This window comes from Pleurodeles waltl, chromosome 10, assembly GCF_031143425.1.
Source record: "Pleurodeles waltl isolate 20211129_DDA chromosome 10, aPleWal1.hap1.20221129, whole genome shotgun sequence".
Taxonomy (NCBI): Eukaryota; Metazoa; Chordata; class Amphibia; order Caudata; family Salamandridae; genus Pleurodeles; species Pleurodeles waltl.
This window is the reverse complement of record NC_090449.1, coordinates 806,911,967-806,939,789: the sequence shown is the minus strand read 5'-3', so window position 1 is coordinate 806,939,789 and position 27,823 is coordinate 806,911,967.

Sequence of the window (27,823 nt, the reverse complement as noted above, 5' to 3'; positions counted from 1 at the left end):
TGTCTGAGCAACTTTAATCTGCATTAACATCACCTTCTCTTTTAGCTTTCTCTGCTTCAACTCAATCTCATCACTACAGTACTTTGCATACTGCAACACCTCATCAATTGGCTTTGCTTGCCAGCAAATCAAATGACTTTTAATCATCTGGCTAATTTCAGGTCTCAACCCTTCCACAAATCTGAACACAAAATGAATCATGTCTTTAACCTCAATTGTCTCTGTACCACTGTAATGCTTGAACGCCTGTAACAATCTCTGGTAATACGCATGTATTGACTCCTTTGCTTCCTGAGCTGTCCTGTCAATCCTCTGTCAATCAAAATTCTTGTGTGAAATTCTCATTTTCAAAAACTCAATCACCTTGTAGTAATATTTCTTTATTTTGGGAGATGGTGCACCTGTATTCTTGTCTCTCTCTGGTTCCCCTGTTGGCCAATCTACACTGCTCTTACACTCTATCCAAAGATCAGCTGGAACCACTATCTTTAGTAATGTGTTCAAGTCCTCCCACAGGCACTTTGCAAGTTTTACAAACTTGTCTATCTGCTGGTACTACTTTACTGGCTTCTCTCTCAATTTTAGATAATCATTTGTAAATGATAGAATGTCACTTCTGTTCCAAGGGACATGAATAAAATTCCCTTCTGGAACCTCTCTCATCGGTAAAATCTTCACTGGATCTTTATCCTGCTGCATATTTGCAGTCAGCTCCTCAGAATCCCTTTTCCTCTTGTCTCTTTTCTTTACCCATCTGCCTTCTCATTTGTCTAATGCTCCCCAAGTCTGGGCACTTTGAAACAATTCCTTAAGGTGTGCCTTCATTCAGGATGATCTAATATGTTCAAAGTCTTTAGTCTCAAAATCTAATCCATAACTCCTTTTCAAATGCTTCATTTTCTTTATTTTTATGATGTACTTCTCTGCCAGGTCTGCTAGCTTCTGATGCTCATTGCTCACTTTCCTCGTAATCTTCAGACACAAATATCTCAACTCGGCTTCTGTGTAAGATTCTAACCTGTTCACGCCCATAGTTCCTTCAATGAGTTCACCCGCTTCCATGCTTAGCCTAGCATAATTCAAACACTCCTCTCTCTTAGGAGCACTCTCCGGGGTATTCAGCTTTTCTAACCATTCAGTCAACTGCTGAGCTGTCAAACCTTGCAATGAAATGTTACTGGCTTGGACAGGTGGCACCTGCTGTGCAACTGCATTCGGGGTCTGTGGTGTCAACAATTTCAAATTCTGGTAAATATTTGACCTTACCATAGTATCTGAAGTGCTACAAATGGACTGAGGTCTAACAATGATCTTGATCCATCAAAAGTCTGTCCCACAGGAGAGACTACATGAGCATTTTCATTATGTCCTCCCCTCATTATGTTCTGTGACATGGCACCCTGTTCACCTACAGTAGGTTTCTTCTGTGCAAATAGGAGTGCAGCTGGACCATCAGTAATAGGTGGTGTTATAGCATCTGGGGTTGGTCTGGCACTTACGCTCTGTGGGAGAGTAACTCCCATGTTCTGAGTCATCATTGAGGACATATCTGACTGTGTCCCTGCTACTGGAGTGAATCTCGGCATGACTTGTGGCTGTACCTGGGGCAGTTAAAGTGGACTTGGTTCAGTCTCAACCAACATCAGTCTTGGGTAAACCTATTCAATTTCAATAGGCACGATTAAGTTCGATATCGGTTCCATAACGGGCACATCAAGGTAAATTCTCTGAACCTGTGGCGGTTGTACCTGGCTTTGTACTACAGGCGTAGTAGGTACGTTAAAACCACTCTGCATCGTATTCTGTATCAGGCTAGCATTAACTTGCATCAGACTCAATGACCCATTAACCTGTGTCAGAGCTGTAGGATCAGCACTGGCGCTCGGTCCACTCTCATGTGCTACATATGGTGGTGGGCGATTTCTCAATAACTGCAAAATAAACTCATCATCATCTGATTCTTCCTCCACTGTTGAAGACTTTCTAGCCTCTCTATTTTCAGATGGGCTTCTGTTAGTTTTTCTAGTAGCTTTCCTTACTTCCTTCTCATTGTCGTGCGTGATCGCCAGAAACAGCTTAATTCAATGCAAAGTCTCCATCCTCCAAAATTCTATGGTCACTGTCCCACCTAGCCTCTGTTAAAGTCTTTACTTCTTTTCTCATTCTCCTCTCGAATTTCTGTTGTTGTTGCTATCTGGCTACTAGCTCCCAAATCGCTAATGCCTCAAACTGTGCTAGTCTCGGAAGGGGCTTCGATTCATATAGCACAATCCTAAAAATGCTCCAAAACCCTCAAATTGAACATCCCATTTGTAGGAAATGCTAAGTTCCCATCCTTCTCTGTCACTTTGCACCATTGCTTTAGCCAAAGAAATGGCGCAACACCCATCTTTTACATTACAATGTAAGCTGGTGTACCTTTTGGTGGTGTAGTTTCGCCAATGCTTGTTGTAATATCTGTATCTCCCCTTAAAGAACTCTTTAAATCTTTGAAAAATGTAATCTTTTCAACCTTCTGTTATTCAAAATCATATCAGGAAGTGACTTTTAATTCCACAATTCCCTTCACCTACTTTTTCAAACAATTGCCTCTCACGGACGGCTGCTAATCCGTGCACAACCCTTCTCACTAACCGACCTATACCAGCATGGCTCCAATGACATCACACTCACACGTACTGTGGCTGACAAAGTCTTGCGGCTTGTCCTCTCAAACTTTGATTCCTACAAAGCTAATGCAAAAATTGCGAGCAGTAATCAAAACCCAAAAACCAGATCTGCTGGTTTGCTACGGGAAAGGTAAGACAATCGCTTCAGAAACTTTATGGATTTTTCACTGACAGCTCGTCCCGTACTTACAGCTACTCCTTCCTTCTCAGTCTCCCAGATTTGCAAACAAAATTTGACCCACAAATTTTACTCTTAACTGATCAGTGGGTCTGTCCTGGTGCACATAGGACTCGCCAGATCTCAGTCAAAATTTTATTTCACTCACTTTGAGTCACACTCTGACTTGTCGACCACGCCCGATCAGCCTATTAAACCAGACAAATTACAACATAAAACCCAAGTGTCTCATACACTTTTCAATATACTCCAGAGTCTTAGAACACCCAGGGTCCGTACATCAATAACTACGTGGACAATTTTTTAGCACAAAGGGTCACACACATGTGAAGTCCAACGACTTCCCTACTCTCATACTGCGGAATACGCACACTCCTTCTACAACTTTATTTGGAGTACACAAACTCCCTAAACACTCACAAACCTCACAATTCACCTGTGATTTGCATAAGCTGTGCAAGCGCAACCTACTTCATTCACACTGTCACTAGAACGCCGAGAACATCTTCAAACAACCATTAGCAAGATCCGAGATTCCGGGAAAGTCATTTCTGGACTTAAGGGGACATTTTCTCTCCAATTAGCATCATTGAAAAACAAAATCAAAATCTCCGTAATAATGAACTCTCAAAAGTCCAAATCGTCAAGCTACCACCATCTCTGGGAACACCTACAATGGGCTCTTAGGGAGACAAACTATTCGTCTCTGCTATCTTCTGTGTACCGGATGTCTATGGTGAGCTCTTAAGGAGACAAACCATTACCTCTCTGCTCTTACTCTGTACCGGATGTCTATAGTGAGCTCTTAAGGAGACAAACCATCACCTCTGCTACCATCTCTGTTAGCTCATCTGACCTTAATAAATAAAATTATAAGGGGACGCAAATAGGTGGATGAACCTTTGGACTCACAATTAAGATGATCCTATCATAAATCCCATACATGCAGATCAATAATCAATAAACAATATCAATAATCAACTATAATTAATGACATTAATAATCAATAGTCAGTAATTGTCACACACCATGACCTTTCTGTCATGAATAACCACACCTTTTAGTAAAAGTTAGAATATTTTTTCCCCTGTATTAACAATGCTAAAGTCACATAAGATAGTTGCAAAATCAAATGATACACATACAGAAACAACACTGTCTGTCCAAAGTGACGAAAGAAACGTAATCTAATCAAAGCTTGAACTATCACACATTCTAAGGTCACAGTACAAATTAATAACAAGAACAGTTGTGCAAACGAGATCACATACATTTAGATTCAGCAAAGAAATTCATCAAACGTTATTCCATATTGCAGAGTAAGAATCCCTAACTAACACCAGATTAGCATTGGCATGTTGGGTTTCATGCAAAACATTTTAGTAACACAAATTTGGAAAACATCTAACTTTGACTCTATCAAAACACTGTGGCTGGTACCTAGAAAGAAAAGCAAATAGGCATAACAAACACACAGGTACAATAATACCGCTCATAAAGTGGATCGGCAAGTTAAGATATTCTTCGTCATCAAGACATCGGTCGATCAGCAAGGCATCAGGATTCATCATCAAAGTTCAGAAAACAGAAAGGCCCTCATTACAACCCTGGCAGTTGGTGATAAAGTGGTGGTAATACCGCCAACAGGCTGGCGGTAACTACAGTCAAAGTATGACCATTGCTGTGAGAACTCAGATAGACAGTCACTTTACCACACGGACCGGCAGGGCGAAAATAACAGCCACCATGGCAGAGCCGGCAACAGCCAGGCGAAAGTCAATGTTCCGCCCACCGTATTATGAGACAGGAGACCCCCACCTTTTCTGGGGCGATACCAACAACATCAAAATCCTGGTGGAAACACTGCACAGAAGGGAAAGGACTCACCTTTGGAGACACAGGGAAGAACCACGCCGCCATGGAGCCCAAACTTTAAATATTTCCAATGATTTTCTACGTCCTACGAACACCAACGACGGCGAAGACAAGCACGGTGAGTACAGCCGCCTAGCACACAGGGGATGGGGAGGTTGGGGGGAGGAAAAAGAGAGTGACACACACACACACGCAACACAATCCCACCCCCAACACCATACACACATACAGCTGTAGTAATAAAACATATTTACTCCGCACCCCTGAGGAATAATTTAAGGACAACAGGGATGTGCAAAAGTGAGAGTAATAATAACAACACAGTAGCAATACGAAAATGGAATGTATTCATATGTACAGTGCAAGGGACACTGCCCAGTACTCATTGTGCATGGGCCACAGGGCCACAGGCTAAAGTCCAAGGCCCCACTTGTCACCTGCACCAACACAGAGAGAGAACACTGCAGGAGCATCAGTTGGAAAATAGGCCGGCACCTCAGGGGTACGAGGAACGGGGGGCACCTCAGCCAGCAGATGGAACAACACCACTGGATCTGGAGGGGGCAACATGTCCCATACTTGGTCCTGGGGAGTGCAAGGCCACAGTCTCTCAAGTGGGTGACTTGACCACATGCTCTGGAGGGGGCAACATGCCCTGTGCTTGGTCCTGGGGAGTGCAAGACCACAGTCCCTCGAGTGGGTGAATACCCTACTGGTTCTGGAGGGGGCATCATGCCCTGTGCTTTTGTTCCTGGGGAGGCTGGGGTTGGTGGGTGTCTTATCCACTGGTTCTGGAGGGGACATCGTGCCCTGTGCTCTTGATCCTGGTGAGGCTGGGATTGGTGGGTGTCTTACACACTTGTTCCGGAGTGTGCTTCGTGCTCTGTGCTCTTGATCCTGGGAGTGCAAGGTCACCGTCTCTCAGGTGGGTATCATACCCACTAGATTTGCTGGGGGCAAGCCACACAGCAGCCCATGGAGGCAGGACTACATACCGTCCACTGGTGGTGACGCTGCTCAGTGGTGGTGGTGGTGCAGCTGCAGCCGCTAATGGGAGGAGGCTCCAGCCCATCCCCTGCAGCCTCAGATGGCTGCCCACTGGCTGTGGTGGTGCTGCTGCTGCTGGTGGGAGGAGACACCAGCCCATCCCCTGCAGCCAAGGACGGCTGCCCACTGGTGGTGGTGGTGGTGCTGCTGTTGCACCCATCCCCTGCAGCCTCTGATGGCTGCCCACTGGTGGTGGTGGGGGGAAACTCCTGCCCATCCCCTGCAACCTCGGATGGCTGCCCACTGGTGTGGTGGTGGTGCTGCTGGTGGGGGGGGGGAAGCTCCTGCCCATTCCCTGCTGCACAACCTTGGTTGGTGGTGGGGTCTCCGTCTGAGTCCCTGCACCAGGCCCCTTGTCCTTCCTGCCTGCTGGTGCTGGCTCCTTGCCCTTCCTGGCAGCAGGTTGGACAGGCTCCTTGCCCTTCCTGGCAGCAGCTGGGGCAGGCTCCTTGCCCTTCCTGGCAGCAACTGGGACTGGATCCTTGCCCTTCCTGGCAGCAGCTGGGGCTGGCTCATTGCCCTTCCTGGCAGCAGCTGGGGCAGGCACCCATTCCTTGAGGCTGCCTGGTGGCCTGGATCCTTTCCTACCACAAGTGGGTGTGGAGACTACTGGGCCCGTGGACTGGGTGGCTAAGGTGATTGCCTGGGTTTTTTTTCCACCCTGGCCAGACGTGAAGGACAGGGGGAGGGGTAGAGAAGAGGTCAATGGCGGAGAGGAAAAACTTCTTAGGGACATTGGGGCGGGAAGAGGGAGAAGGTTTGGGAGTGGTGGAAGAGGGAGTGGTTGTAGGAGGTGTCTGTCTGCTGTGTTTGGGTGCAGGCGCATGGGCTTGATGCTGTTATGAGGTGAATGGCTGTTGGGTGTCTGAGTGCTTGCGTTTGTGTACCTTGGCAGGGGGGTGGCGGACACAATGGGAGATGACACAGGGGACGTGTGCATGGCTGTTGTGGAGGTGTCTGCCAGTGAAGTGTGTATTCTGCTAGATGTGGTGGTGATGCTGGTAGTGGATGAAGATGTAGTGCATGCGGGTGTGAGTGTAACCGCAACTGGGAGGGAGGTGAAGGAAGAGGAGGCGGGAGAGACAGTGGAAATTGTGGATGTTGGTATGTCTGCATCTGGATGGTGTTTGTGTGAGTGGCTATGGGATGATGTGTGGTGCTTGTCGGCCTGTATGCTTGGGATAGGTTGGGGCTGAGGGGAATGGGATTGGGAAGAGGAAGTTGGAGGGGGAGGGGGGAAACAGGGACAATGGCTACCATCAGAGAGGAGGCCAGAGCCTGGATTGATCTCTGTTGGGCTGCCAAGCCAGTGTGAATGCCCTCCAGGAATGCATTAGTCTGTTGCATCTGGGCTGGGCTGCCAGCCCCTTGATGGCATTCACAATGGTTGACTGCACTACAGAGATGGATCTCAGGAGGTCAATAGCCTCCTCAGTCAGGGCAGCAGGGCTATCTGGGGCAGGGCTTGAGGTGCCTGGGGTGAAGGAGATGCCCCCCCTCTTGGGTGAGCGGGCACGGACATCTTGCTGAGGGGCTGCTGGGAGGGCGGTGCTGGTATGGGGGGTGGGCACAGAGGTGTCCGCCACCACCAGGGAGCTTCCATAAGAGGAGGTATCTGTGTCTGAACTGTCGCCTCCTGTCTCTGCGGAGGTGCTCCCCTTGCCCTCTGTCCCACTGGTGCCCTCAGCATCGGTGGACTCTGCCTCCTGGGTCCTGTGGGATACAGCTCCCTCCGTCGCCGGTGCCTCTTCTCCTCCACCAGATGATGCTAATGCACATAAGGACAGGGTGACAAAACCAAAAGGGGGGGCAGAGACAAAGGATACACTGGGCCAATGGCAGCACCAACACCACCGTTGGCGTACACACCACCGTCACACACAGGGAACAGCCCTACGCAGTATGCATTACACTGCCAGTTATAATGCTAGCCACAAAGGCATGGGGAGGGGCACATACTGCCAATGCAGTACACATGGGACCCACACAGCCCTGACAAGTTGTGGATGCCTACAAGCTAGGTAGCAGGATTATCACTTCAGAACCCTGGCCAACATGGGACCTACTCTGTAATGTTAGGCCTGGCCATGGGGCACCCACTGACACACATCCCCCACCCGTGTCCCCCCTACCATGCATAAGTTGTAATGATGGGCATTGTACTCACCCCCTTGTGGCTGTTGTGATGCCCTCAAGTGCCCATCTAGCTCAGGATAGGCCACCGCCAGTATGCGGGCCATCAGGGGAGTCAGATTATGACAGGCACCCCTTCCTCGTTGGGAGGCCTTCCCCAGATGGGCCTCCGCTGTCTTCCATGCCCAGGGTGTCAGGTCCTCCCACCGTTTCCGACAGTGGGTGCTCTGCCTGCCATAGACCCCCGGGGTCTGCACGTCCTTGGCGATGGCACGCCATGTACCCTCCTTTTGATGGGCGCTGATCTCCAGAGAAATACACACAGGACATGGTATCAGTCAGACCGTCCTACCTGTTACACTTATGGCCCACCATACCCCTTCACATCACCATTTGCATACATATGGCCCAGCTCACAAGCTATACGCCGACCAGGGGACACCCACCCCTCTACACGAGGCCTTCACACTCACCACTCCATGCATTCATGCCACATGCATCGTGCTCACAGTGTACTCACCTGTTGGTCTGGAGGCCCATACAGCAGTCCGTACTGAAGTAGGACCCCATCCACCATTCATACCAACTCCGTTGCGGTGACGGCAGGGGCCCTTTCCCCAGTCACACAAGCCATGGTAGGTTCCAGACCCAAGTCACAGCAGCACATGCAGTGTAGGTCCTCTCCTGCTGAAGGTCAGGTAGCAAGTGAATGATCAGATAGAAAATGGCGGTCACGTCCATGACGGTGCATATCATCACCGCCGGCGTAGATCACCATTGTTCATTGTACCCCATAGGGCCCAATGTTAACCAATGAGGAGTTGCACATCGGTTCCTGACCGCCTACCGCAATGGCACACAACGTCAGTGGAATTAACTCACTTCCACCTGTCCCTCCACACAGGACAGGTGGATGTCATTTCAGTGGGGGCAGGCCCTGGATAATAAATGCGTCACAGTAAAAAATAGGACATACAGGACAAATACCTGTTAAACATTACAAATTAACATCATGCATTGTACTGTTGTGGCTCTGATGTTCATTTTGTGACCAACTCCTCACTCTTTTGTCCCTTAGGCTCCAACCGATGCGGATGAATAGGAGATGGAGACATACCCCATGTACAGACCCCTGGTGGACTTGGCAACAATGGAGGACAGGCACATTATCCTCACCTATAGACTTGACAGGGCTACAATCACAGAGCTATGTGCCCAACTGGAGCCTGACCTGATATCTCCTATCCATCACCCCATTAGGATTCCCCCTTTTGTGCAAGCCCTATCTGTGCTCCATTTCTTGACAACTGTTTTTTTCCACATGACAGTGGGCTTGGCAGCAGGAATGTCACAGCCAATGTTCTCAATAGTGCTGACAAGAGTGTTGACTGCCTTGATTAAACACATGTGCAGCTACATTGCTTTCCCACAGGTGGAGGATTTGGCCACAGTGAAGGCTGACTTCTATGTAATGGGACATATCCCAAACATAATTGAGGTGATTGATGGAACTCATATTGCATTTGTCCCCCCCAGCAAAATTAACAGGTGTTCAGAAATCGTAAGAGTTTCCACTCCATGAATGTCCAGATGGTGTGCTTGGCGGACCAGTACATCTCCCATGTCAGTGCTAAGTATCCTGGGTGGGTGCATAATGCCTTTATCCTGAGTAATAGCAGCATCCCTAATGTGATGGCCCAACTACAGAGGCACCGGGTGTGGCTAATAGGTGAGCCCTGGTTCCCACCCAGTAGATGTTGGTGTATGGGTGTGGTGTGGGCCATGTAGCATAGTGTGTGGCTAAATGTTGTCTCTCAATATTTGCACATGACTCTGGTTACCCCAACCTATCATGGCTACTAACCCCCATAAGGAATGCCAGGACAAGTGCAGAAGAACATTACAATGAGGCACATGGGCGAACAAGAAGGATAATCAAATGGACCTTTGGCCTCATGAAGGCCAGGCTCAGGTGCCTCCATCTAACAGGGGGATCCCTGTGCTACTCACCCAAGAAGGTCTGCCAGATAATCGTGGCATGCTGCACAACCTTGCCTTGAGATGCCATGTGCCTTTTCTGCAGGAGGAGGAGGCTGGAGATGGCCGTGTGGCAGCAGTGGACCTTTTGGACAGTGAGGATGAGGAGGCAGAGGATGAGGATAAAGACTGCAAAACAGCAGTGATTCAACAATACATCCAGTGACACACAGGTAAGACAGTGTTACTTCACATTTCATTGTCAATATTTACTGTAGATTATCTTTGGCACTGGCATGCTGTTATTTCTCACTTCTATGCCCACTCGCTGTACCCTTTGGCAACTCATTTTGCAGATGTTGGTGCCCCACTATCGCTCCTGGTGTGATCACTGCAGCCAACTACAGGTCTTTCCTATGTGAACTTTACTGTACAGTTGAATTGCAATGTTTGAACCTGGTTAAACAAATACATACTTAACCCCTTCTGTGCCCATGACGTAATGGTTACGTCCTGAGGCACAGTGCTTGTGTGCCCAGGACGTAACCATTACGTCCTGGGCACAGGGCCCAGAGGGAGCGCTAGCGCTCCCTCTGTGGGGTTTCCCCCCACCCCCCCAAGGCATGGATGGAAGGGGAAGCCCTTCCCCTCCCACCGCCGACCCCACCCCCCCCCTGTGACGTCAGTGCACGATCGCGCGCTGACTATCACAGATGCCTCCTCCCATCGCACTGGAAGCTCAGCTTCCAGCGCGAGCGGAAGAGAAATGCAAAGCATTTCTCTTCCGATCACGTGGAGGAGGCCGGAGAGGCTTCAAAGGGAAGGAAATGAATTTCCTTCCCTTTGAAGTCTCTCTGAGCGTTTTAGCAGCCGGATTGCAAGCAATCCGGCTGCTAAAACGCCCACTAGACACCAGGAATTTTAGGAAATTGGCATGAGTGAGCGACCCCTTGGGCAAGGGTTGCTCCCAAGGGGGGCATTTTTTTTAAGGCCTTGGGGGGCAGAAACCTCTAGGCACTCAGGGATCATTTTTTTTTTTTAAGAGGTGGGGAGCGACCCCTTAGGCAAGGGTCGCTCCCCTGAGGGGCAGATTTATTTTAGGCCATTTCTGCCCCCTGCTTATTTTAATAAGGCCGATCTGCCCCCAAGGAGGGCAGAAACCACTAGGCGCCGGGGATTTTTGTTGTTGTTGTTTTACAGATGGGGAGTGACCCCTCAGGCAAGTGTCGCTCCCCTGGAGGGTCAAATTGTATTTAGGCCATTTCTGCCCCCTTTGGGGGCAGATTGGCCGATTTTAGGTCCGGGGATCTTTTTTTTTGCGCCAAATGTCACACAAGGGGAGCGACCCCGTAGGCAAGGGTCGCTCCCCTGGGGGGTGGGGGAGGGCAGGGGGGGCAAATTTATTTTAGGCCGTTTCTGCCCCCCTGGGGGCAGATCGGCCTATTGTTATTAGGCCAAACTGCCCACAGGAGGGGTAGAAACCTATAGGCACCAGGGCAAATTTTTTTGTTGTGTTTTTTTTTTAGAGATGGGAGCGACCCATTAGGCAAGGGTCGCTCCCCTGGGGGGCAAATTGTATTTAGACCATTTCTGCCCCCCTTGGGGGCAGAGCAGCCGATTTTAGGTCAATCTGTATGTACGTATTTATATGTGCCTCTTTAGGGGGGCAGCCCCTTGGGTAAGGGTCGCCCCCCATGGGGGCACATTACTGTTCGCCATAACTGCCCCCCACTGGGGGCAGATGGGCCTATTTTTGGAAGGTCCATCTGCCCCCAAGGGGGTGGGGGGGGGGCAGAAAGCCCACCAGAGGCCAGGGAAGTTTTTTTTCCAAAAAATAGGAGGGTGGGGGTATGGCCATACCCCCACCTGAAATAAATGGGGCCAAAGTTGTTCTGCCCACCAGTGGGCAGATGGGGCAATTACCCCTGATCCACACCCCGGGGGGGGACAGAAAGTCTACTAGATGCCGGGGGATTTTTAAAAAAACAAAAAATATTGGGGTGGTGGCTACCGACCAGTATGGGTCTGGTTACGCCCCCACCTCAACTGAAGGGGGTAACAGTCTTTCAGCTCTCCCCCGCACTCTAAAACATCTTATCCACACAGCAAGCAAGAAGACATTTGATTATTCTGGGTTTTAGTTTTACATTTGGGCCATGAGAACTTGGCTTACTCTCAAAATCGTCCCACTCAGAATGGTGAGGGCTGCACTTTATGGACTTTGGGACGCTGCCATGTAGAAAATCCACAAGACCTAGACACATCTGAAAACTAAACATCTGGGTGATTCCAGGGTGATGTGTTTCACATGCACCCCCACCATTTTTGTACCCCCAATCCTGTGCAAACCTCCAACTTTGCTGGAAATCACACATTTTTCCCACGTTTTTGTGATGGAACCTTCCGGAATCAGCAGGAATCCAAAAAATTCCTACCACCCAGCATTGTCTCATCTATACCGATAAAAATTTTGCTGCACTTGTCAGCCTAAAAATGTTTTTTGCAAACTGCCCTTTTGGACCCCCTTTGTTCCCCCTCAATATCTACATGTTTTTGGCTCTTCCCTTTCACAAGCACTTGGCCCACCTACACAAATGAGGTATCATTTTTACCGGGAGACTGAGGGGAACATTGGGTGGTATGAAATGTGTCCCAGTGCGGTGATCCCACACAGAAATGTGGGAAAAATTAGAATTTTAAGCTAAATTTGAGGTTTGCTGAGGATTCTGGGTAAGAAAACATTGGGGGATCCATGCAAGTCACACCTCACTGGACTCCCTCAGGTGTCTAGGTTTCAGAAATGTCTGGGTTTAGTAGGTATCCCTAGAAGGCTGCTGAGCCCAGGACCAAAAACACTGGTGCCCCCCTGCAAAAACAGGTAGTTTTGTACTTGATAATTTTGATGTGTCCAGATAGTGTCTTGGGGCATTTCCTTTTGTGGGCGCTAGGCCTACCCACACAAGTGAGGTACCATTTGTATCGGGAGACTTGGGGGAATGCTGGGTGGAAGGAAATTTGTGGCTCCTCTCAGATTCCAGAACTTTCTGTCACCGAAATTAGTGGAAAAAGTGTTTTTTGGTCAAATTTGGAGGTTTGCAAAGGATTCTGGGTAACAGAACCTGGTCAGAGCCCCATAAGTCACCCCATCCTGGATTCCCCTACGTGTCTAGTTTTAAAAAATGCACTGGTTTGCTTGGCTTCCCCAGGTGTCGGCTGAGCTAGAGGCCAAAATCCACAGGTAGACACTTTGTAAAAAAACACCTCTATTTTCTGTGAAAAAATGTGACGAGTCCACATTGTGTTTTGGGCCATTTCCTTTCGTAGGCGCTAGGCCTACCCACACAAGTGAGGTACCATTTTTATCGGGAGACTTTGGGGAACGCTGAGTGGAAGGAAATTTGTGGCTCCTCTTAGATTCCAGAACTTTCTGTCACTGAAATGAGAGGAAAAAGTGTTTTTGGGCCAAATTTTGAGGTTTGCAAAGGATTCTGGGTAACAGAACGTGGTCAGAGCCCCACAAGTCACCCTGTCTTAGATTCCCCTAGGTGTCTAGTTTTTCAAAATGTGCTGGTTTGCTAGGTTTCCCCAGATTCCGGCTGAGCTAGAGGCCAAAATCCACAGGTAGGCACTTTGTAAAAAACACCTCTGTTTTCTGTGAAAAAATGTGATGTGTCCACGTTATGTTTTGGGCCATTTCCTTTCGTGGGCACTAGGCCTACCCACACAAGTGAGGTACCATTTTTATCGGGTGACTTGGCGGAACGCTGGGTGGAAGGAAATTTGTGGCTCCTCCCAGATTCCAGAACTCTCTGTCACTGAAATGAGAGGGAAAAGTGTTTTTTTGGTCAGATTTTGAGGTTTGCAAAGGATTCTGGGTAACAGAACCTGGTCAGAGCCCCACAAGTCACCCCGTCATAGATTCCCCTAGGTGTCTAGTTTTCAGAAATGCGCTGGTTTGCTAGGTTTTCCCAGGTGCCGACTGAGCTAGAGGCCAGAATCCACAGGTAGGCACTTTGCAAAAAAACACCTCTGTTTTCTGTGAAAAAATGTGATGTGTCCATGTTGTGTTTTGAGCCATTTCCTTTCGTGGGCGCTAGGCCTACCCACACAAGTGAGGTACCATTTTTATCGGAAGACTTGGGGGAACACTGAATAGCAAAACAAGTGTTATTGCCCCTTGTCTTTCTCTACATTTTTTCCTTCCAAATGTAAGGCAGTGTGTAAAAAAGACGTCTATTTGAGAAATGCCCTGTAATTCACATGCTAGTATGGGCACCCCGGAATTCAGAGATGTGCAAATAACCACTGCTTCTCAACACCTTATCTTGTGGCCATTTTGGAAATACAAAGGTTTTCTTGATACCTATTTTTCACTTTTTATATTTCAGCAAATGAATTGCTGTATACCCAGTATAGAATAAAAACCTATTGCAAGGTGCAACTCATTTATTGGCTCTGGATACCTAGGGACATATTTATACTCTGTTTGCGCCGAATGTGCGTCAAAATATTTGACACACATTCAGCGCAAACCGTGCACCATATTTAAACTTAGACGCACGAGCCCGCTTGTACCTAGAGTTCTTGATGAACCTTCCTGCAATGTCCTCATCATCCGGCTCGTCAGGTAACAATATTGTTGCAGCTTCTACTCCAGTCAGTGTCTCCGTTGTTCTCCTCCTGAGAAAGTCAGTCTTACACATATTACATTCATATTGTTACATTTAACAAGAACAGCATCTTCTAGCAGTCAGTTCTCATGAGAAAAGATTCTCAGCTATGAGCACATTTACACATTACAATGGAAAACCACAGTTAACTCTCTAGGACAGCCATTTATTAAACGTTAAGAAATACAGCTTGACATGAGGCCAGGCAACTAGGCCAAGACCTTGGATAAGTTAAGGCCTGCAATTGATAAAGCTAATACATAATGCATAATCCTTAATATGACATATTACTACACTAATCAAACATTTGCTCAACATTTCATGTTAATAACTACTAGTAAGTACACTTAGTGAGCATTGGTGGCCACTTATTGTGATTACCTTTTCAAATGCGTGCATTATTTTTCTACGTTATTATATTTTCTACACAAATCCATTACTCAGAATACATGAACACTCATTAATAATTGTTTTATTAAAACACCTGTGCAAGCAAGAGGAACATCTTTGTCTTTTTGTTATGGAACTTCAGGTGGTTAGCGTGCCACATTTGGCAGCAGGGGAAACGCAGGCTGTGAAGTTTCCCTTTGTTGATTCAAAATTCTCAGGTAGATAAAATTATCTGAGAATCATCAAAGTAGGAAATGATCTGAAAGCCTCAAAGAAGTAAGGGAGATTGTGTAACATTAAAAGGTTTTGGTCTTAGAAATGTGTCCTGGGGTGAGGCATGCAACGACCATTGCACTGATAGGGATTTAGCACCAATCCCATCCACCTACCCAAATCACGTTCCCTGACGTGGGCTGGCTGGGCTGATGTTACTGGCTTGACCTTCAGCCACATCTAAAAATATTCCCTTCGAGGAAAGCCAGTGGGTATTTTTATTGCTTTCTGTATTCTTTGCTACCTTCCTGTATCATGTTATATAATATGATAGTTTCAATGCCATAACGAAAAGCAATGCCTACACTCTTTAATGTGAACAGGTGGACGTTGATGGGGTCAAAAATTGCATTATCACATCCCACACGCACCAACAAGTAAATAGCAGGTGTATCCAGCAATACTTCCACTTCAACATGTGCACCACAATAGTCATCATATGGCAGTTAAAAGGCAATGCTATTCCAGAAGAATTTTACCTGGCAAAGAAAAAATCTATAAAATGAGCCCATTGTATTGAAATATGCAGAGTAATAGAATTTTGTTTATTTCTTTATGCTGTGAAGCCAGTGTAAAATGTTCAAAAAAAAGATTATGTATTGACTTAGAATAAAACAAAAGAGCCTTACATCTAAAAACCGGTTCCTACCCATTAATGGGGATGGGTGTATGTACGTAGTTATATGTGCCATCTATGTGTCATCTATAGTCATCTGTGCATGATCTGAAGAGATTTTGAGTTCATACAGGGGTGTCCAACCTTTCATCTTTTCGAGGCTGACAAAATGGATATCACTGAGTTAAGGATAGAACATGTCATTTATAGTGATGCAACATTTGCATATGGCTGTTTTCTGTCAAAGGTGGCATGGTGGACAAAAAATTATGTCCTGAAATGCAGCTTCAGGCAGTTACCAGTGGCAGAGAAAAATTCGAAGTTGCCACCCATTACTTTTTTGCTTTCTTCAGTGCCACACTCTAGGAGCCCAGACCTGGGTCCTGTGCTCACCATATTTTAGGACTCAAGCACCTGATTGACCAGGTCATATGGTCCAAAACCAGTAGGGTTGCATGTGCTCATGATCAGAGAGGTCCTGGCCTTTCAGTATGAGCTGAACTATTCCTCCTGGAACATTGCTGAGGCTGATTTGCTTGTTTTTTTCTGGGTGTGTTATAGTGGGAAAAACAAGTATGCACTGGAATGTGGTCCTGCTTAATTGCCACTGGTTGGGATTAATTCAAAGATTCCACACAGCACTTTTTCTGCTTTTGACAACATTTGCTGTAGCAATCACTATGTAAAACACAGCATTATAAATTTTTTAGATGACATTCAAAGGTTTCATGGATTTTGCTGGACCCTGGCCTTTCTAGTGCACTTGGGACTATTTGTGACATCCTGGTCTTTACATGTTCTGGCCTCTGTTCCACTCTTAACAAACAGTGAGAGAGAGACTGAAACATCCTGGAAAGAGAGATCAAAGGATAGTGAAAATATGTAGAGAAAATGTTGGGTTATTGGTGTAACGGTAAGAAGAATCAGATGCTGACAGAGCTTTGTAAATCTTACAGAGATACTAAAGTAGGTCAAATAAAGACCCACCGAGGCAGGAAAGTGTCCGGCTGTTCCATAATATCTAAAGTCTATCCTCTCATAAGTTTCCTACTAATAGTTACAGTTCACTGTGTGCCCACTGCTGAAGATCTTCCATACATTGAGAGTGAGCCTCAATGCTGCTGTCTCTATGGTTTGGAGTGATCTGGTTAGTTTAGTGAGGGAGTAATTGAATATGAGTGTAGCACTGATATGGTTGAGGCCTTTGGTGAAGAAGTGACAGCATGTGTATCTCTACTATTCTGACTGTCTGTCATCTATCTATGGGATATTCCCATGAAAGCACACCTAGCCTAAGCGTTTCCTTCATGTTCCTGTCTCTGTCTCCTTCAAAGTCCTGACTAACCACGTATACTTACTAAGTGAACCTTTCCTAGTGCCTACAGTGGCATTCACTTGAGGCTCAAGGTGTGCCCTTCAACTGTGTGAGCATATCAAACTTTGAAAATATAATAAACATGCAGGGTAAGACTTTCTTATATTCCTTAAAGAACACTTCAAAAACTACTAAAGGCTTTAGGTTTCAGCGTACAAGGTACTCTGTGATGTGAGCTATGTTCCATCCACAATTATCTGCAGTACAGTGACTGCAATGCACTTGCAATACGGCATACAGAACTTCTACTGCTGACTGTGCATAAAGGTGCCACACAGGTCATAAGCAAGTCCAAGATGTTCTCAATCAGAGACTACTTGTCTAGTGAAGTAGTGGCCCATAGAAGATATTTATCCATTCACAGCCATTAAAAGGTATATGTTATGAAACCTCAGTCAATTTCCCAATACTTCACTTTTGTATGGTACATCATAAAGTAAGTTGGAAAATATAGGCCCAGCTGAGATATCCATAGGGGACAGTAATAACAAATCTCCTGCCTCTTCCTTTGCTTAACCCCTCAGGTGCCCTGGATGTATTGGTTACGTCTTGGGCAGCACCACTCGGGTGCACAGGACGGAACCATTACGTCCAAGTCGGAGCCCTCGGGTGAAGCGCTAGCGCTCCCCCTGGGGGCCTCGAACCCCCTCCGCTGGGCAGGGATGGAAAGGGAATCGCTTCCACTTCCACCTCCGACTCCCCTATGGTGTCTGATGAAGTCAGCACCCAATCGCGCGCTGACCTCATCAGAGGCCCACACCTTCCAGCGTCGATCGGAGGAGAAATACAAAAGCATTTCCCATCCGATCACATGGAGGGGCAGAGAGGGGTTGTAGGAAGTTGGCTCTGTATGTGCTATTTCAAGGTAAGGAATAGCATGCACAGAGTCCAAGGGTTCCCCTTAGAGGTAAGATAGTGGCAAAAAGAGATAATACTAATGCTCTATTTTGTGGTAGTGTGGTCGAGCAGTAGGCTTATCCAAGGAGTAGTGTTAAGCATTTGTTGTACATACACATAGACAATAAATGAGGTACACACACTCAGAGACAAATCCAGCCAATAGGTTTTTATATAGAAAAATATCTTTTCTTAGTTTATTTTAAGAACCACAGGTTCAAATTCTACATGTAATATCTCATTCAAAAGGTATTGCAGGTAAGTACTTTAGGAACTTCAAATCATCAAAATTGCATGTATACTTTTCAAGTTATTGACAAATAGCTGTTTTAAAAGTGGACACAGTGCAATTTTCACAGTTCCTGGGGGAGGTAAGTTTTTGTTAGTTTTACCAGGTAAGTACGACACTTACAGGGTTCAGTTCTTGGTCCAAGGTAGCCCACCGTTGGGGGTTCAGAGCAACCCCAAAGTCACCACACCAGCAGCTCAGGGCCGGTCAGGTGCAGAGTTCAAAGTGGTGCCCAAAACACATAGGCTAGAATGAAGAGAAGGGGGTGCCCCGGTTCCGGTCTGCTTGCAGGTAAGTACCCGCGTCTTCGGAGGGCAGACCAGGGGGGTTTTGTAGGGCACCGGGGGGGGACACAAGCCCACACAGAAATTTCACCCTCAGCGGCGCGGGGGCGGCCGGGTGCAGTGTAGAAACAAGCGTCGGGTTCGCAATGTTAGTCTATGAGAGATCTCGGGATCTCTTCAGCGCTGCAGGCAGGCAAGGGGGGGATTCCTCGGGGAAACCTCCACTTGGGCAAGGGAGAGGGACTCCTGGGGGTCACTTCTCCAGTGAAAGTCCGGTCCTTCAGGTCCTGGGGGCTGCGGGTGCAGGGTCTCTCCCTGGCGTCGGGACTGTAGGTTCAAAGAGTCGCGGTCAGGGGAAGCCTCGGGATTCCCTCTGCAGGCGGCGCTGTGGGGGCTCAGGGGGGACAGGTTTTTGTACTCACAGTCTTAGAGTAGTCCTGGGGTCCCTCCTGAGGTGTTGGATCGCCACCAGCCGAGTCGGGGTCGCCGGGTGCAGTGTTGCAAGTCTCACGCTTCTTGCGGGGAGCTTGCAGGGATCTTTAAAGCTGCTGGACACAAAGTTGCAGCTTTTCTTGGAGCAGGTCCGCTGTCCTCGGGAGTTTCTTGTCTTTTCGAAGTAGGGGCAGTCCTCAGAGGATGTCGAGGTCGCTGGTCCCTTTGGAAGGCGTCGCTGGAGCAGGATCTTTGGAAGGCAGGAGACAGGCCGGTGAGTTTCTGGAGCCAAGGCAGTTGTCGTCTTCTGGTCTTCCGCTGCAGGGGTTTTCAGCTAGGCAGTCCTTCTTCTTGTAGTTGCAGGAATCTAATTTTCTAGGGTTCAGGGTAGCCCTTAAATACTAAATTTAAGGGCGTGTTTAGGTCTGGGGGGTTAGTAGCCAATGGCTACTAGCCCTGAGGGTGGGTACACCCTCTTTGTGCCTCCTCCCAAGGGGAGGGGGTCACAATCCTAACCCTATTGGGGGAATCCTCCATCTGCAAGATGGAGGATTTCTAAAAGTTATAGTCACTTCAGCTCAGGACACCTTAGGGGCTGTCCTGACTGGCCAGTGACTCCTCCTTGTTTTTCTCATTATTTTCTCCGGCCTTGCCGCCAAAAGTGGGGCCTGGCCGGAGGGGGCGGGCAACTCCACTAGCTGGAGTGTCCTGCTGGGTTGGCACAAAGGAGGTGAGCCTTTGAGGCTCACCGCCAGGTGTGACAATTCCTGCCTGGGGGAGGTGTTAGCATCTCCACCCAGTGCAGGCTTTGTTACTGGCCTCAGAGTGACAAAGGCACTCTCCCCATGGGGCCAGCAACATGTCTCGGTTTGTGGCAGGCTGCTAAAACTAGTCAGCCTACACAGATAGTCGGTTAAGTTTCAGGGGGCACCTCTAAGGTGCCCTCTGGGGTGTATTTTACAATAAAATGTACACTGGCATCAGTGTGCATTTATTGTGCTGAGAAGTTTGATACCAAACTTCCCAGTTTTCAGTGTAGCCATTATGGTGCTGTGGAGTTCGTGTTTGACAGACTCCCAGACCATATACTCTTATGGCTACCCTGCACTTACAATGTCTAAGGTTTTGTTTAGACACTGTAGGGGTACCATGCTCATGCACTGGTACCCTCACCTATGGTATAGTGCACCCTGCCTTAGGGCTGTAAGGCCTGCTAGAGGGGTGTCTTACCTATACTGCATAGGCAGTGAGAGGCTGGCATGGCACCCTGAGGGGAGTGCCATGTCGACTTACTCATTTTGTTCTCACTAGCACACACAGGCTTGTAAGCAGTGTGTCTGTGCTGAGTGAGGGGTCTCTAGGGTGGCATAAGACATGCTGCAGCCCTTAGAGACCTTCCTTGGCATCAGGGCCCTTGGTACTAGAAGTACCAGTTACAAGGGACTTATCTGAATGCCAGGGTGTGCCAATTGTGGATACAATGGTACATTTTAGGTGAAGGAACACTTGTGCTGGGGCCTGGTTAGCAGGGTCCCAGCACTCTTCTCAGTCAAGTCAGCATCAGTATCAGGCAAAAAGTGGGGGGTAACTGCAACAGGGAGCCATTTCTTTACACAAGCCCCCCCCCAGCCCACAGGCCAGGAGACTCAGCCCAAGCTGGGAGAGTCTTCCTAGTCTGTCAGGCGAGGAAGAGTAGGAGAAATAGGCTGGTTAGTTGCAGGGCCTACTCTGCCTTACATCCTTCTGTTCAGGTCATTCCCTTTGGGGAACTGACCTACTTCCACAGTGATAGGACCTAGTCTGAATTGCCTCTTGTCTGCCTCTTCAATGTCTCCACCCATTCTTTCTATTTTGGTCTTAGAGGTATCCACCTCTGCTAACTTTATCTTGGCCAGGGTTACCCCTAGCTTACCCAGAGAGGTTACCCAGAGCTGGAGTAACCCCACCATGACCAATAGGGTCAGGGGGCCTAACTTGCTATTTGGCATGGGGTCAGACCACCATGCTAAGGATAGTGCAGCCATAAAGGCTAACACCCAGCAGAGGCCACTGACAGCTGTCAGTGCCCAGAACCACACCTTTAGCTCTTCACCTAAAAGGGAAGGGGCTAAGTTACAGGCTTCTTTGGGTTCAGGTTGCCTGTCTGCTGTATTAGAGTGGGGGGTTACCACATCTTGTAGTAAACACCCTTCTTCCACTCTTTCTTCTGTTAGCTGAGGAGCCACCCACTCAGGCTTAACAGTTGCCTGACTAGCCAGGACTTCTTGTGGGTCAGGTTGGACTTTATCAGGGCCATTTTTGGAGTTCTCCCCTACTGGAGCAGAATCTCCTTGGCTTGCTGTAACCTTGGCTAAAGGTTGTCCACCCTTCCTACTCTGTTTTCTTTTCTTCTTCTTCTGGGGCCTGCTTGCATTTACTGCAGAGGCAGGACTTCCAGAATCCTTGGGAGAGGACTGGCACTGGACCAGTTCCTCTCTTGGGCTCTGACTAACCTCTGGGTAGTCATTTCCAAGGAGACAATCAAGGGGGAGGTCTGTACTGACTACTACCCTTCTCCAGCTAAGAGTGCCACCCACTTCGATGGGCACTAAAGCCACAGGCCTCTTAGTGACCCTGTCTAGGCTAACTCTTACCCTGGCAGTCTCACCTGGGATGTACTGGTTTGAGAGCACCAGCCTGTCATGCACAATAGTGTGACTGGCACAAGTGTCTCTCAGGGCAGTGGTTGGGATTCCATTCACCAGTAGGTGGTGGAAGTGTCTACTTCCCTCTGGAATCTCCAACTCACCTGTTGGGCCCTGTTTCCAGTTGAAGGCTATGAAGACCTCCTCATCTGAGGAGTCATTTCCCATGGCTACACTGGTTACCCCTGGAATTTTGTTCTGGGGTTTGTTTTTGGGACAAGAAGTGTCCTTGGTGTGGTGCCCAGACTGTTTACAGTTGTGGCACCATGCCTTAGTGGCATCCCTGCTCTTACCCTGGTACCCACCTTTGTTTTGGGTTGTGTCTCTGGGCCCACCCACCTGGTCTGGTTTTTGGGGGCCTACAGGGGACTCTTTTTCTTTGTTTCTAGTGTCACCCACTTTCTCCTGGGGAGGCTTTGTAACCCCTTTCTTTTGGTCACCCCCAGTGGAAGTTTTGGTTACCCTAGTCTTGACCCAGTGGTCTGCCTTCTTTCCCAATTCTTGGGGAGAAATTGGACCTAGGTCTACCAGATACTGATGCAACTTTTCATTGAAGCAGTTACTTAAAATGTGTTCTTTCATAAACAAATTATAAAGCCCAACATAGTCATACACTTCATTTCCAGTTACCCAACCATCCAGTGTTTTCACTGAGTAGTCAACATAATCAACCCAGGTCTGGCTCGAGGATTTTTGAGCCCCCCTGAATCTAATTCTATACTCCTCAGTGGAGAATCCAAAGCCCTCAATCAGGGTACCCTTCATGAGGTCATAAGATTCTGCATCTTTTCCAGAGAGTGTGAGGAGTCTATCCCTACACTTTCCTGTGAACATTTCCCAAAGGAGAGCACCCCAGTGAGATTTGTTCACTTTTCTGGTTACACAAGCCCTCTCAAAAGCTGTGAACCATTTGGTGATGTCATCACCATCTTCATATTTTGTTACAATCCCTTTGGGGATTTTCAACATGTCAGGAGAATCTCTGACCCTATTTATGTTGCTGCCACCATTGATGGGTCCTAGGCCCATCTCTTGTCTTTCCCTTTCTATGGCTAGGAGCTGTCTCTCTAAAGCCAATCTTTTGGCCATCCTGGCTAACAGGAGGTCATCTTCACTGAGAGCATCCTCAGTGATTTCAGAAATGTGGGACCCTCCTGTGAGGGACTCACTATTTCTGACTAACACAGTTGGAGACAGGACTTGAGGGGTCCTGTTCTCCCTATTTAGGACTGGAGGAGGGACATTGGCCTCCAAGTCACTAATTTCTTCCTCTGTGAGGTCATCATCAGAGGGGTTGGCTTTTTCAAACTCTGCCAACAGCTCCTGGAGCTGAATTTTGGTAGGTCTGGAGCCAATGGTTATTTTTTTGATATTACAGAGAGACCTTAGCTCCCTCATCTTAAGATGGAGGTAAGGTGTGGTGTCGAGTTCCACCACATTCATCTCTGTATCAGACATTATTTTGCTAAGAGTTGGAAGACTTTTTAAAGAATCTAAAACTGTTTCTAGAATCTAATTTCAAACTTTTAACAAACTTTTAAACTCTAAAAGACAATGCTAAACAGGGACTTAACACACAAGGCCCTAGCAGGACTTTTAAGAATTTAGAAAAATTTCAAATTGCAAAAATGAATTTCTAATGACAATTTTGGAATTTGTCGTGTGATCAGGTATTGGCTGAGTAGTCCAGCAAATGCAAAGTCTTGTACCCCACCGCTGATCCACCAAAGTAGGAAGTTGGCTCTGTATGTGCTATTTCAAGGTAAGGAATAGCATGCACAGAGTCCAAGGGTTCCCCTTAGAGGTAAGATAGTGGCAAAAAGAGATAATACTAATGCTCTATTTTGTGGTAGTGTGGTCGAGCAGTAGGCTTATCAAAGGAGTAGTGTTAAGCATTTGTTGTACATACACATAGACAATAAATGAGGTACACACACTCAGAGACAAATCCAGCCAATAGGTTTTTATATAGAAAAATATCTTTTCTTAGTTTATTTTAAGAACCACAGGTTCAAATTCTACATGTAATATCTCATTCGAAAGGTATTGCAGGTAAGTACTTTAGGAACTTCAAATCATCAAAATTGCATGTATACTTTTCAAGTTATTGACAAATAGCTGTTTTAAAAGTGGACACTTAGTGCAATTTTCACAGTTCCTGGGGGAGGTAAGTTTTTGTTAGTTTTACCAGGTAAGTACGACACTTACAGGGTTCAGTTCTTGGTCCAAGGTAGCCCACCGTTGGGGGTTCAGAGCAACCCCAAAGTCACCACACCAGCAGCTCAGGGCCGGTCAGGTGCAGAGTTCAAAGTGGTGCCCAAAACACATAGGCTAGAATGGAGAGAAGGGGGTGCCCGGTTCCGGTCTGCTTGCAGGTAAGTACCCGCGTCTTCGGAGGGCAGACCAGGGGGGTTTTGTAGGGCACCGGGGGGGGACACAAGCCCACACAGAAATTTCACCGTCAGCGGCGCGGGGGCGGCCGGGTGCAGTGTAGAAACAAGCGTCGGGTTCGCAATGTTAGTCTATGAGAGATCTCGGGATCTCTTCAGCGCTGCAGGCAGGCAAGGGGGGGATTCCTCGGGGAAACCTCCACTTGGGCAAGGGAGAGGGACTCCTGGGGGTCACTTCTCCAGTGAAAGTCCGGTCCTTCAGGTCCTGGGGGCTGCGGGTGCAGGGTCTCTCCCAGGCGTCGGGACTGTAGGTTCAAAGAGTCGCGGTCAGGGGAAGCCTCGGGATTCCCTCTGCAGGCGGCGCTGTGGGGGCTCAGGGGGGACAGGTTTTTGTACTCACAGTCTTAGAGTAGTCCTGGGGTCCCTCCTGAGGTGTTGGATCGCCACCAGCCGAGTCGGGGTCGCCGGGTGCAGTGTTGCAAGTCTCACGCTTCTTGCGGGGAGCTTGCAGGGATCTTTAAAGCTGCTGGACACAAAGTTGCAGCTTTTCTTGGAGCAGGTCCGCTGTCCTCGGGAGTTTCTTGTCTTTTCGAAGTAGGGGCAGTCCTCAGAGGATGTCGAGGTCGCTGGTCCCTTTGGAAGGCGTCGCTGGAGCAGGATCTTTGGAAGGCAGGAGACAGGCCGGTGAGTTTCTGGAGCCAAGGCAGTTGTCGTCTTCTGGTCTTCCGCTGCAGGGGTTTTCAGCTAGGCAGTCCTTCTTCTTGTAGTTGCAGGAATCTAATTTTCTAGGGTTCAGGGTAGCCCTTAAATACTAAATTTAAGGGCGTGTTTAGGTCTGGGGGGTTAGTAGCCAATGGCTACTAGCCCTGAGGGTGGGTACACCCTCTTTGTGCCTCCTCCCAAGGGGAGGGGGTCACAATCCTAACCCTATTGGGGGAATCCTCCATCTGCAAGATGGAGGATTTCTAAAAGTTAGAGTCACTTCAGCTCAGGACACCTTAGGGGCTGTCCTGACTGGCCAGTGACTCCTCCTTGTTTTTCTCATTATTTTCTCCGGCCTTGCCGCCAAAAGTGGGGCCTGGCCGGAGGGGGCGGGCAACTCCACTAGCTGGAGTGTCCTGCTGGGTTGGCACAAAGGAGGTGAGCCTTTGAGGCTCACCGCCAGGTGTGACAATTCCTGCCTGGGGGAGGTGTTAGCATCTCCACCCAGTGCAGGCTTTGTTACTGGCCTCAGAGTGACAAAGGCACTCTCCCCATGGGGCCAGCAACATGTCTCGGTTTGTGGCAGGCTGCTAAAACTAGTCAGCCTACACAGATAGTCGGTTAAGTTTCAGGGGGCACCTCTAAGGTGCCCTCTGGGGTGTATTTTACAATAAAATGTACACTGGCATCAGTGTGCATTTATTGTGCTGAGAAGTTTGATACCAAACTTCCCAGTTTTCAGTGTAGCCATTATGGTGCTGTGGAGTTCGTGTTTGACAGACTCCCAGACCATATACTCTTATGGCTACCCTGCACTTACAATGTCTAAGGTTTTGTTTAGACACTGTAGGGGTACCATGCTCATGCACTGGTACCCTCACCTATGGTATAGTGCACCCTGCCTTAGGGCTGTAAGGCCTGCTAGAGGGGTGTCTTACCTATACTGCATAGGCAGTGAGAGGCTGGCATGGCACCCTGAGGGGAGTGCCATGTCGACTTACTCATTTTGTTCTCACTAGCACACACAGGCTTGTAAGCAGTGTGTCTGTGCTGAGTGAGGGGTCTCTAGGGTGGCATAAGACATGCTGCAGCCCTTAGAGACCTTCCTTGGCATCAGGGCCCTTGGTACTAGAAGTACCAGTTACAAGGGACTTATCTGAATGCCAGGGTGTGCCAATTGTGGATACAATGGTACATTTTAGGTGAAGGAACACTGGTGCTGGGGCCTGGTTAGCAGGGTCCCAGCACTCTTCTCAGTCAAGTCAGCATCAGTATCAGGCAAAAAGTGGGGGGTAACTGCAACAGGGAGCCATTTCTTTACAGGGGTATCGAAGAAAAGGAAAGGCCTTTCCTTTCCTTTGATGTCTCTCTCTGCATTTCTACTGTTCTAGTGCGATGCGATCGGGCAGCACAATTGCCACTAGACTCCAGGGAATTTGTTTTTGTTTTTTATTATTCCCAGGAGGCAGATCAGCCTATTATAATTAGGCCGATCTGCCCCTGGGGGGGGGGGGGGCAGAATAATTTTTTTTTTTTATGTGGGGAGCGACCCCATAGGCAAGGGTTGCTCCCTTTGAGGCTAAATTACTTTTAGGCCATTTCTGCCCCATCTGCCTATTTTTATTAGCCAAGGGGGGCAGAAACCAATTCACACCAAGGATTTTTTTTAAATTTATATTTATACATAAGGGGAGTGGCCCCTTGGGCAAGGACCACTTCCGAGGGGGTCAAAATGTTTTTAGGCCTATTCTTCCCCTCAGAAACCCCTAGACACCAGGGATTTTTTTTTGTTAACTTTTATATATGGGGAGCGACCCCTTAGACAAGGGTCACTCCCCTGGGGGGGAGGCACATTGTATTTAGGCCATTTCTGCCACCCATGGGGACAGATCGGCCTATTTTTATTAGACACCAGGGATTTATTTTGCACCAATTTCATGCAAGGGGAGCGACCCCTTAGGCAAGGTCATTCCCCTGGGGGAAAATTTATTTTAGGCCATTTCTGCCCCTCTTGGGGTCAGATCAGCCTATTTTTATTAGGGCCATCTGCCCCCAAGGGGGTTGATACCACCAGGCCCTGGGGATTTGTTTTGCGCCAATTTCACGCATGGTGAGCGACCCCTTAGGCAAGGATCGCTCCCCTGGGGGGGCAAATTTGTTTTAGGCTATTTCTGCTCCCCTTGGGGGCAGATCGGCCTATTTCTATTAGGCCAATCTGCCCCGGAGGGGGCGCAGAAACCACTTGGGCACCAGGGATTGGTGTGTGTGTGTGTATGTGTTTTGTTTGGGGGGGCTGGCCCTTGGGCAATGGTCGCTCCCCATGGGGGTACATTACTGTTGGCCATATCTGTCCCCGGTGGGTAGATTGGCCTATTTTGGAAGGCCCATCTGCCCCCAAGGGGGGGGGGGGAAGAAAGCCCACCAGAGATTAGGGAAGATTTTCTTTTCAAAATAAGAGGCTGGGGGTATGGCCATACCTCCACCCCAAATAAATGGGGCCAAAGTTGTTCATGGGGCAATTACCCCCAACCCACACCCCGGGGGGGAGAAAGTCTACTAGATGCCAGGGAATAAAAAAAAAATAGTGTGGTGGTGGCTACCAACCAGTATGGGCCTGGTTATGCTCCCACCCCAACTGAAGGGGGTAACAGTCTTTCAGCTCCCCCCGCACACTAAAACATCTTATCCCATGGCAAGCAAGAGGACATTTGATTATTTTGGGTTTTCCTTTTACATTTGGGCGATGAGAGCTTGGCTATCTCTCAAAATCGTCCCACTTCTAATGGTGATGGCTGCACTTTTTAGACTTTGGGATGCTGCCATGTAGAAAAATCTAAAAGACCTAGACACATCTGAAAACGAAACATCTGGGTGATTCCAGGGTGGTGTGCTTCACATGCACCCTGCACCATTGTCTTACCCACTATGCCCTGCAAACCTCC